Source organism: Hibiscus syriacus, unplaced genomic scaffold (genome assembly GCF_006381635.1).
Source record: "Hibiscus syriacus cultivar Baekdansim isolate YM2019G1 unplaced genomic scaffold, ASM638163v2 tig00109916_pilon, whole genome shotgun sequence".
NCBI lineage: Eukaryota > Viridiplantae > Streptophyta > Magnoliopsida > Malvales > Malvaceae > Hibiscus > Hibiscus syriacus.
In genome coordinates, this window is record NW_024062526.1 from 909,462 (window position 1) to 919,577 (window position 10,116).

Here is a 10,116-nt window from a genome sequence, read left to right on the forward strand (position 1 = left end):
TAATATAAGTTATGTGATGAAGATCTATGTTTTTATATGTCTATGAGAATTATGTGCTATGTGACGTATATATGAGCTATGTGATCATATGAGAATATGAAAAAAGCTATGTGATCATATGAGAATATGAAAAAAGCTATGTGAACAAGTGAATTATATGAAAAGTGATATAAATTACATGAAAATAAGCTATCTGTCTACATGTATATGTGAAAGAAACTATGAGTTTATATGAACATGTGATATGAAAGTGTATATGTGAAATGATATAAGTGAAAATGGCCATGTTATGTGTATTGAGAGCTAGAGGTATAGTTGGCATGCCAAGAGTCGAGGGTCTACGCGGTCCTTCGGGACATAGTGGTCCTTCAGGACATATGTGTTATATGTAGTTCTTTGGGACATCTACGTGGTCATTTGGGACAAATTCTACGTGCCCCTAGTGGGAATTATACGAGCTGTGGTGATAGCATAGTGCACAACCTCAATAGACTCACATATCTACAGTTCTCACATGTGTACATGGGCTAATAAGAGATGATATTGAATACAATGTATGGGATATGTATGTTTTGGGATATGAATTATATGACAGGATATCTGTATGTTAATGATTATTGTATATGTTATAAGATATATGATATGAACATAATAAATCATATGAACAAGAGAATAGAAATATGAATTATAATAAAATGATAATGATAGGAATGAGGATAATTATATGCATGTATGGATTTGATGGATGAACGGAAATATGTTTGAGTATGCTATGATAGCAATAATTGTTCAAGAATGATTACAAGTTATAGTCTACATTATATGTTTATTTGCCTCACAAAGTCATAGACTTAGCGTGTAAGTGATTTACACGTAGGTTTCGAGAAAAGTAAAGAGCAATGTGGAGCAAGACAGATCAGTTCTCCTTACTGAATGTCAGATCAGAAAAGATGTGAATAATATGTCTTTTTGTATATAAAGTTCTAGTTGGCATGTATTGAAAAGAATATATTGTATAAGCTCTGAATAGTTTTGTAAACATTTTGAATAAGTTATATGTAGATGAATAAGTGAATTATGTATGCTCTGATCGGTTTTTATAATAATGTAAATGTATTTGATGTAAGTTAGTCATTTATAGGTTATAAAAGTTTTAAATTACTCCTTATTTTATACAAGTAAATGTTTTGAAAAGTCAATGTGACACCTCGGACTCATATTCGGGTCGGATACGGGTTGGGGTGTTACACATTCATCTTTAGATTGGATTTCAACTTCACGATGAAGGATTTTCAATTCAAGGCTCAACTTCACAATGAAGGGGCCATCCACGGTTTCAACTTCACGACGAAGGGAATTGTGCTCACCAACAACATTCATCTTTAGATTGGATTTCAACTTCACGACGAAGGATATCCAATTCAAGGCTCAACTTCACAACGAATGAGCCATCCACAGTTTCAACTTCACGACGAAGGGAATCGTGCTCACCAGCAACATTCATCTTTAGATTGGATTTCAACTTCACGACGAAGGATATCCAATTCAAGGCTCAACTTCACAATGAAGGGGACATCCACGGTTTCAACTTCACGACGAAGGGAATCGTGCTCACCAGCAATATTCATCTTTAGATTGAATTTCAAATTCACGACGAAGGATATCCAATTCAAGGCTCAACTTTACAACGAATGGGTCATCCACGGTTTCAACTTCACGACGAAAGGAATCGTGCTCACCAGTAACATTCATCTTTAGATTGGATTTCAACTTCACGGAAAATGATATCCAATTCAAGGCTCAACTTCACAACGAAGGGGCCATCCACGGTTTCAACTTCACGACAAAGGAAATCGTGCTTACCAGCAAGATTCATCTTTAGATTGGATTTCAACTTAACGACGAAGGATATCCAATTCAAGGCTTAACTTCACAACGAATGGTCCATTTTCAACTTCACGACAAAGGGAATCGTTCTCATCAGCAACATTCATCTTAAGATTGGATTTCAACTTCACGACGAATGCTATACAATTCAAGGCTCAACTTCAAAATGAATGGGCCATCCATGGTTTCAACTTCACGACGAAGGGAATCGTACTCACCAGTAACATTCATCTTTAGATTAGATTTCAACTTCACGACGAAGGATATCCAATTCAAGGCTCAAATTCACAACGAATAGGCCATCCACGGTTTTAACTTCATGACGAAGGGAATCGTGCCCACTAGCAACATTCATCTTCAGATTGGATTTCAATTTCACGACGAATGATATCCAATTCAAGGCTCAACTTCATAACGAAAGGGCCCTCTTCGATCTCAACTTCACAACGAATGAGCCATCCATGATTTCAACTTCATGACGAAAGATATTGTGCCCAACAGATCAACTTAGTGTCACAACAAACACTATAATGTCTCAAATCAAAGAGAACCGGTCAAAAACTTGTTGTCTTTTTTATCTTTGCCCTATTCTTGTTAACACAAAAATGTGCAAAGAGGGGCAGCTGTAGACACCCGTTTTTATCCGGGTCTACAAAAACATTTTATTATATTATTTATTTATTTATTATTATTATTATTATTATTATTTTATTTTTTGTAGGCCCCATATTCAACCCACAAAACACCCTAAACCCCACCCACCACCTAGCACGTCTCTCCTCAAAAATAAAAGTGGGAGTCTTTGGCTGCCTATTTATTCAAATCAATTTTTGACTTTTAGGGGGGAGATACCAAGGGGAGCTTTAGTGTGGGCCCTTGAATTTAACCAAATCAATAAAGCGTGGAAGCCCCACTTTGGTTGCCAGATTCCTTAATTTAGGAATTGAATTGTGTTGGATATCCTTTCTGAAACGTGTAATGGTGAGGAGTGAGATCACTGTTATGGAAGCTAAAATCGGGAAGGGGTCTATCTCTCTCTCTTTACTTCAAAAAAGCTGTTGGTTCCCATGGGGTTTTTCTTGGAAAATGACACCAAGATTCTAATACGAAAAGCAAAACAAACATCGTGAACAAGGAGGAGGTATATCCTTGGGCGAATGAGCTATGAAACCATGATATCTGAAGCACCTCACACCCTATGTCATTAAAGTTGTTCGTGCTATAACCTCAGATTCTTCAACAACAACAACAATGAAGCCTTCCTCTTCCTCTTTAGGTTCCATGAAAGTTTCGCCGCTCGATATGATGTCAGCGCTAATCAAGACCAAAATGAACCCAAACTGCCTCCACCAAACAACCATTTCCCGACAATCACCAAACAGTCTCTACCAAACAACCATTTCCCGACAATCACCAAACGGTCTTCACCACTAAAGTAATTATCGAGCAGCCTCCGACCACCATCACACAACCAAGCCCTCCTTTATCGAACCATCATTGCCTTTTAACCCTCAACCATAACCAAACACCAAAATTACCAATTGTAAACCTAAAAAGGGCATCCCAAAACCAATTTCAAAAGAAATAAAAACGGAAAAAGCCTTATCTTGGGTTCTCGCTGGCAACGGTTCTGATGGGTGATTTGTAGATCCTAACGGCGAGCAACAAGACAAGGGTGAGGGTAACAACATAACTCGATTATGCGATTATCCGACGGAGGTGGAATTAGATCGGAGTGGTGAAGAGTCGAAAGGTTTTTGGCCTTTTTTGTGGTGCTAGGGGTCATTTCTCGAGAAACTAAAGACGGATCCAAGTTCCCGATGTTGAGACGGACCTCCCTTTGATTTTTGATACCGAACGGTCACTAGAGAACGACGACACTCCTTTTCTGGTGAGGAGATGGAGCGTTCTCTCCCTCTCTCTGTTAACTGTTGGGAGTAAAGGTAAAACAAAGTGCTTTATTTTTAAGAAATTGGGTTTTGTGGTTTACATTTGTGTTTATTAACACATTTGGATAAATTATGCATGTAGCCATCTTAGTTTTTAAATGAAATCAACTTGGCCACTGAATTTTCAATTTATTTAATTCGGTCCCTATTTATAGTTTACATTTTTTATTTTTAGCCCCTCTAACTCTTTATTTTTTTTCTCTTGCAGCTCATTTTTAGTTCCGATTTAATCCATTAATCTCGATTTGTTTTGATTTGATCCTCTAAGTTTTATTTATATTTTTTAAATTTATTATTCTTCCCCTTTTTTATTGTTTTTAGTTTATTACTTTTAAAATTTAACACTGTTTTTTTACTATTTTTCTTTTGACTTATTTAATTTTTTTAATTTTATTTTATTTCATGTTTTTTTCTTTAATTTATTTTTATTATTTTTTATCTTAGTTTTTTTCCTTTTGATTTATTATTATTTATTATTTTTACGTTTTTTATTTGTTTTTACATCTTTGACCCTTTTTTAGAAGAATTACAACCAATCAAAGGTAAGAAATTTGAATCGAGTATTTAAATTTCAATTTAAATTTAAATTTTTGCAATTAAAACAACCAACAAATTAATTGGTACCAAAGGGCGGTTTAATGGTGCTAATCATTCCTTGACCGTAATCGACTCCCGAACCTGACACATTTCTGGTAAAACGCAGATCAGGTAAGATGGTGTTCGATCTACCAAATATCATTTTAAAATGATCGGTAACGACTCTAACCCATTCATTTCAAGTCGAAGCCCAATTTCGAGCCCAACCGAAAGACGGTTCCGACAATAATAGTCCTTCATTAGATATATGGTGCAGTAGGTTTTGGATTTGTTGTCATTCTTGAGCTACACAAGCATGAGGTTTATGGTGCAAACCAGGATAAGGAATTATTCATCAGAATCGGGTATATTCATATAAAAGTGAAGAAAAAATAGAGCAAAACATGCCTGATGCCTATCAAGTTTAGTGAAGAATCCAAAACACATCAGATCTGCAAAGGAAAATCAGACAAATTAGTTAGGTTAGATTCTTTCCCGATAGGTGAAACAAACGGCTTTTTCCATAGCTTTATTACAAAGAGAAAAACAGCTAATTAAGTTCATTGCTAGAAAAATACCCTGATATTATGGATACAAAGCATGGTTGATTATATCGAAAAAGAGAGCTAAATTTCTACCAGAAAATTGCAAGGTGAAATAGCTTCAGATATGATGATGCATGCTTTGATGATTACGAAGCAAATTATAGCTTTATAAAATGAGGGTCCTCTCCAGCTAATGTTCTTTAGCCATTTCTTTTAACAAAATTAGGTGTAAAGAAGGAAATCAAACTCTCTTTCTAGATCAAATTATGCAAAATTCTTTACAAAACAGCTCATTGTTTTTCCTATATAAGGCATAGATTTGGAAACCCTAACCATTCTATATTTTACAGTAATGCACCACTTTCTGATATAATACCTTCTGTTTCTTTCCGTTTTTTCTGCTTCATTGATCATCAACGGTGAGACTGTGCTTCTGGCTGCAAGATGCTTGATACTTGAGTTGAAAATTCGATGTTGGCACGGTTCAGTCGGATCAAATCTCTCATTACTGACTGAGTCATTTAGTCTGATTGAGCCGTGTCAATATCACATTTGGCCGTATATATGATGTCATCAACATCTATACCTTTTTTTCGTATAATGCAAATATGGTTTTAATATTTTTTCTTCTCGTTCTTTTAGCATTCCAATAAAAATGATTTTATATCACATCAAAGGCATTTCATCATTTGATCGCTCCAATCACCCCTCGATCCTGCTTCCATGAATGACTGTTATAGTTTGTTTTTCATGAAACATATTATCATGTTTGTATTAATGTGTTTTGCTAGATGCCGAAATAATGAAACAGTGAAATACTGACAGCCGGAATTATTAGTTAATTTATTTTAGTCGATCAGTCAAAATTTCATTGCACTTAAGGATTCAATCATAAAAGGTTAAGTTTGATTGGACTGATAGCATAAATATAATGAAAACAGTTTATTTGTCTTTTTCTTTCTTTATTTTGATTGAGATAAAGAGAAAAGATTGTTTAAGTTTAAATTGAGAATTTAGCATCAACAAAGATCTAATCAAGATATTATTTATCATTATATTACCTGATTAGTTGACATAAAAAATAAAATTAGTTTATTATTATGTGGTTAAAGATTATTAATCCATTTGTAACTGACTTGATTAAAATACATAAGGTTCATAGCAAAATAGGTTTTTAGTGGCGTTTTTTCAGTCATATAGCGACGTTTTTAAGTGCAGTTAAAACTTTTGTTGCGAAAAAAAATGCTGCAAAAAACACCGTTGAAACAAGCGCTGCAAAAGGTAGCGGCTTTTGTAAACGACAAACGCCGTTAAAGGTTATGTTTTTTAGCACCGTTTTTTACAAACGCTGCTAAAGGTAATAATATTTAGCGGCATTTTTTTACAAACGCCGCTAAATGTTCTGACATATAGTGTCGTTTGTTCCCAAAAATACCGCTAAATGTTATGTCATATAGTGGTGTTTATGAATGTAAAACGCCGCTATTGACTACGTATATAGTGGCATTTTCTGTATAAACGCCGCAAAAGATCTAGAACTTTAGTAGCGTTTTTCAAAAACGTCGATATTAACTATGTATTTTGTAACGTTTTTTATACAAACGCGCTAATTAAAGCTAATTTTTCAAATGTTATTTTCTACTCTTTTGTTACTTAAATTTAACCTGTAGCATTATTAAATAAACTTAACATCCATAACAACAAACTTGAAATCCATAATAATAAATCAAAGTTTACATTAACGTAAAATATAATATAGTTCAACATTGTTAACTAGAATAAACAACAATAAATCAAAGTCTTCACATTTTTTCTGATATGTTGCTTCTCTATCCGTTTCCCTTACTTCAGTTTCGACTCCATTTCGATATTCGTCTAAAACATTTTTCAGAAAAATAAGGAAACATTTTTCAGAAGCATGATTTGAACTGTATAGAATAAAGGACCTGGATATAAAATTGAAGATTTCTGATTAAAAATGACATATGCTCTCTAACACGCCACATTGGTCTAAAACGTTTTCTCCATAGTTGAGAAATTGAGCAGGTCATCTGGTCATTGCGGTGTTTGGCAAAATCTGTGTGATCCTGGTGCACCACAGCTGCCCAGGACTTCTCCAATTCCATTTGTGTTCGTTTAAGCCTCAGCAGGTATTGGAAAATTCTACGATACCTGAAGTACAATTAAGATGAAAAGATATTTCTTTTAATCGTATATAGGCTAAGCCTATCAATTGCTTCTAAAGTTGTCAAGTATTATTCAGAAAGTTGCTTCTTTCTTAAAGGAGATTTTAGCAATAAGAAAGATATAAGGGACCTGTAAAGCAATTGAATCTTACTTGGAGAACACTTCTTGGGTAAAGAACAACTGTAAGGGCCAATCAACAGAATATTCAAGTGCAATACTATCCCAACCATCAAGTGAGGTCTCTGAACTTCCATCAGTGAACGTTTTTGTCTTCGACAAATCTCTTTGAGAGGATTTCACTGTGATCCCAAATGAAGGCATCCTGATTGATGAGGAAGACAAATAAGAACATGTTCCATATAATTTCCAGATGGCACAACTGAAAAATGACTAGATTCTTACTGCAAAGATACTCGAGAAAAGTACTTGCCTTCCTCACTTATAGTCTTTATGGTTGCCTGCAAAATATGTAGTACCAAGGAATTCATACAAGAAGTTAATAAATCTGGAACCTCTAAAAGAAGCTAAGAAAAACTACATTTATTTCATTTCTATACATTTGTTTCAAACAAGTTGATAGAAATAATCTCATACCAACTGAAATGAAACCATAAGATCAACTTAAGCAGTTGACTGGCGTGGTGGCAGGCACATTAACTGCCGGCTCTCCTCAAGAAAGCACTGGAGTGATAATAAATATTATACATATTTTCAAGAAGGAAATAAAATAATTTTATCTATTTGGTTAAGAGAGAACAGTGAACACACAGTTTTCCTATTTTACACCCCCAACCATATACACACTTTTTTGGGTGTGGAGCAGAGGACATACTGCTATACATTCTTTACCTGGAAAAAGTCTCTTTTTGCCAAAAGAAAATAGTCTTTTAGAGCATTTAGGTGGCCATTCAAGTCAGCACGTACAATCACCAGCTGCAAGATTAGAGCAAATTAAATAAGTACAAGCTTCAAATATATCAAAAATCAAGTTTTGAACACAACACCTACCAAAGATGACTAGCTGCAATAGCCCAGATAGAGTCAACTGAGCATTAAAATGATCTTTTGTGAAATTCTGATGATTCCTACATATGGAAAAGCTCAATTAATAAAGGCTTTATACCATCTAAGGGCATAAGTAGACACCATAACTGCTGAAGAAAACCTTTAGATCTAGAAGCATAGTTTCAATCTTATCATCCCCTGATTGTGAGAGCAATTCTTCCCCAATCATTTCTACATCTAGAAAAGGCTCTCTCTGGAAAGGACCCGCAGATCCAATAAGCTTTTGAAAGCCTTTTTTGTCTGCTGATTGTATAAAGTGTCGTGAAATTGAATGGAAGGGCTTGGATTTTGGAGAACCCTGATGGCTTACCATAAAAAGAATAGACTCCGCAACTCGCATATGGATATACTCGGGGGGCATATCCTACAAAAACAATAAAAGTGAGCAATTTCCCCTACCCTGATAACAAATTGCTAAATAAATGTTGGAAGGTGGCTGACAGTATGTTAATTGATCGTAAGCCCTAGAATAGTGTTCCCCCATCAAAGATAAAATATGAAAGCCGAAAAAACAGTTGAGAGACAGTTCCAAAATACCAGGAATATATGAAAGCCCAAGTGTCATTCCGTCAAAGATGTATCATCAGTTGGCAAACCTGCCAACTTTTCTAAAGTATCTGGGATAGAAGAGCCATACTCCATATCTCGATCTTCTTACCTGAAAATAATGTAATTATCAAACCATTTCAAATTGTAATGACACAAACCAAAGAGAATGTCGATGCAAGATTATGAAATGAAAGAAATAAAAGATGTTAAAATTTCAAGAACAAAAATGGGAAATAAGAGATGAAAATTAATCATAAATTTTGAGTAAAAAGGGCATACATATGCAGTTTTAGTCCTTACCTTCTGATGAAAAACTCTCCGTGCTTGTCTTGTTGAATTCCATAAACCATCCATGATGAAAGTTGGTTATACAACACTTGATGAACATGCCAAATAAGCCTTTGGTTCAGGAATTTGTTTACAAGCTGATAAAAAAGATCTTAGAATTTTAAGCAATCAACATGTAGTTATAACTTATAACTACATTTGAAGAGACCCTTATAAACCAGGCATAACATAGTCAAAGACTCCTCAGCCATCCGCAAGCAATTACATGAACACCTAAAAAGGTGAAGGAAGGAAGAAAGAAAGAAAGAAAAGCAATACCTTTGAATGCAGGCCTGCAATTCAGGCACCCCACAGTGGCAACGTTTGTGTAAAAGGTTAAAAAGTTGTCCTCCACAGATATCATCACGCTCAATCTCTAGAATAAGCTCGTACAAAGGTGGAAAAATAACAAAGAACTGCAAGGAAAATATTAACTTATAAAGTGAGAATAAAGAGCAAATAGGATTTAGGATTAGCAACAACAATTTCTGTTCAATTTAAAGATCAGTAGACTTGTAGACAGAGAATATCTCCACTAGACCATTAGCAATGTCTCTTCAATAAACACTTGGCTTCCCGGTTTTAGGATTTGACAACTCATAGGCTCTGTCAAAAGGAAAAACATCAGTGAACCTAATCCAACTTAAATTTTGGGATTTACTGGTAAAGCGATCGAGCTCTCGGTAGTTAAACCCTAAAGTAATTAGCTTCTCTATAAGATCCCTAAGACAAAAGCATTTGCATGAAACCCTCGGAAGAGAATCTCCCACGGTGGTGATGCTTTTCGAAAACCCCATCGAAACCCACTTCTTCTCTTCTCTCAACCCTTTCCCACCCTCCCTCCCGACATCGAAACCCAACGTTCATGTCGACAGTCCTTAATTTTTTGGAACGATGTCAAAGAAGAGAATGTATTTGAATTTGTTTTTGGAAGATGTAAAAATGCCGAAAATCTCAAAGATGTGCAGATCTATTATTCTATTCTAATGTAGTTAGTGAAATTTGGGAAATTGGAGGTAAAATGAATTAAG

The 10,116-nt window shown here is 35.0% G+C and overlaps 1 pseudogene; it reads right to left on the reverse strand.

Moving 5' to 3' along the window:
- Positions 1–2,933: 2,933 nt before the first annotated feature.
- LOC120210143 lies at positions 2,934–9,882 on the reverse strand (annotated as a pseudogene).
- Between the last annotated feature and the right edge of the window lie 234 nt (positions 9,883–10,116).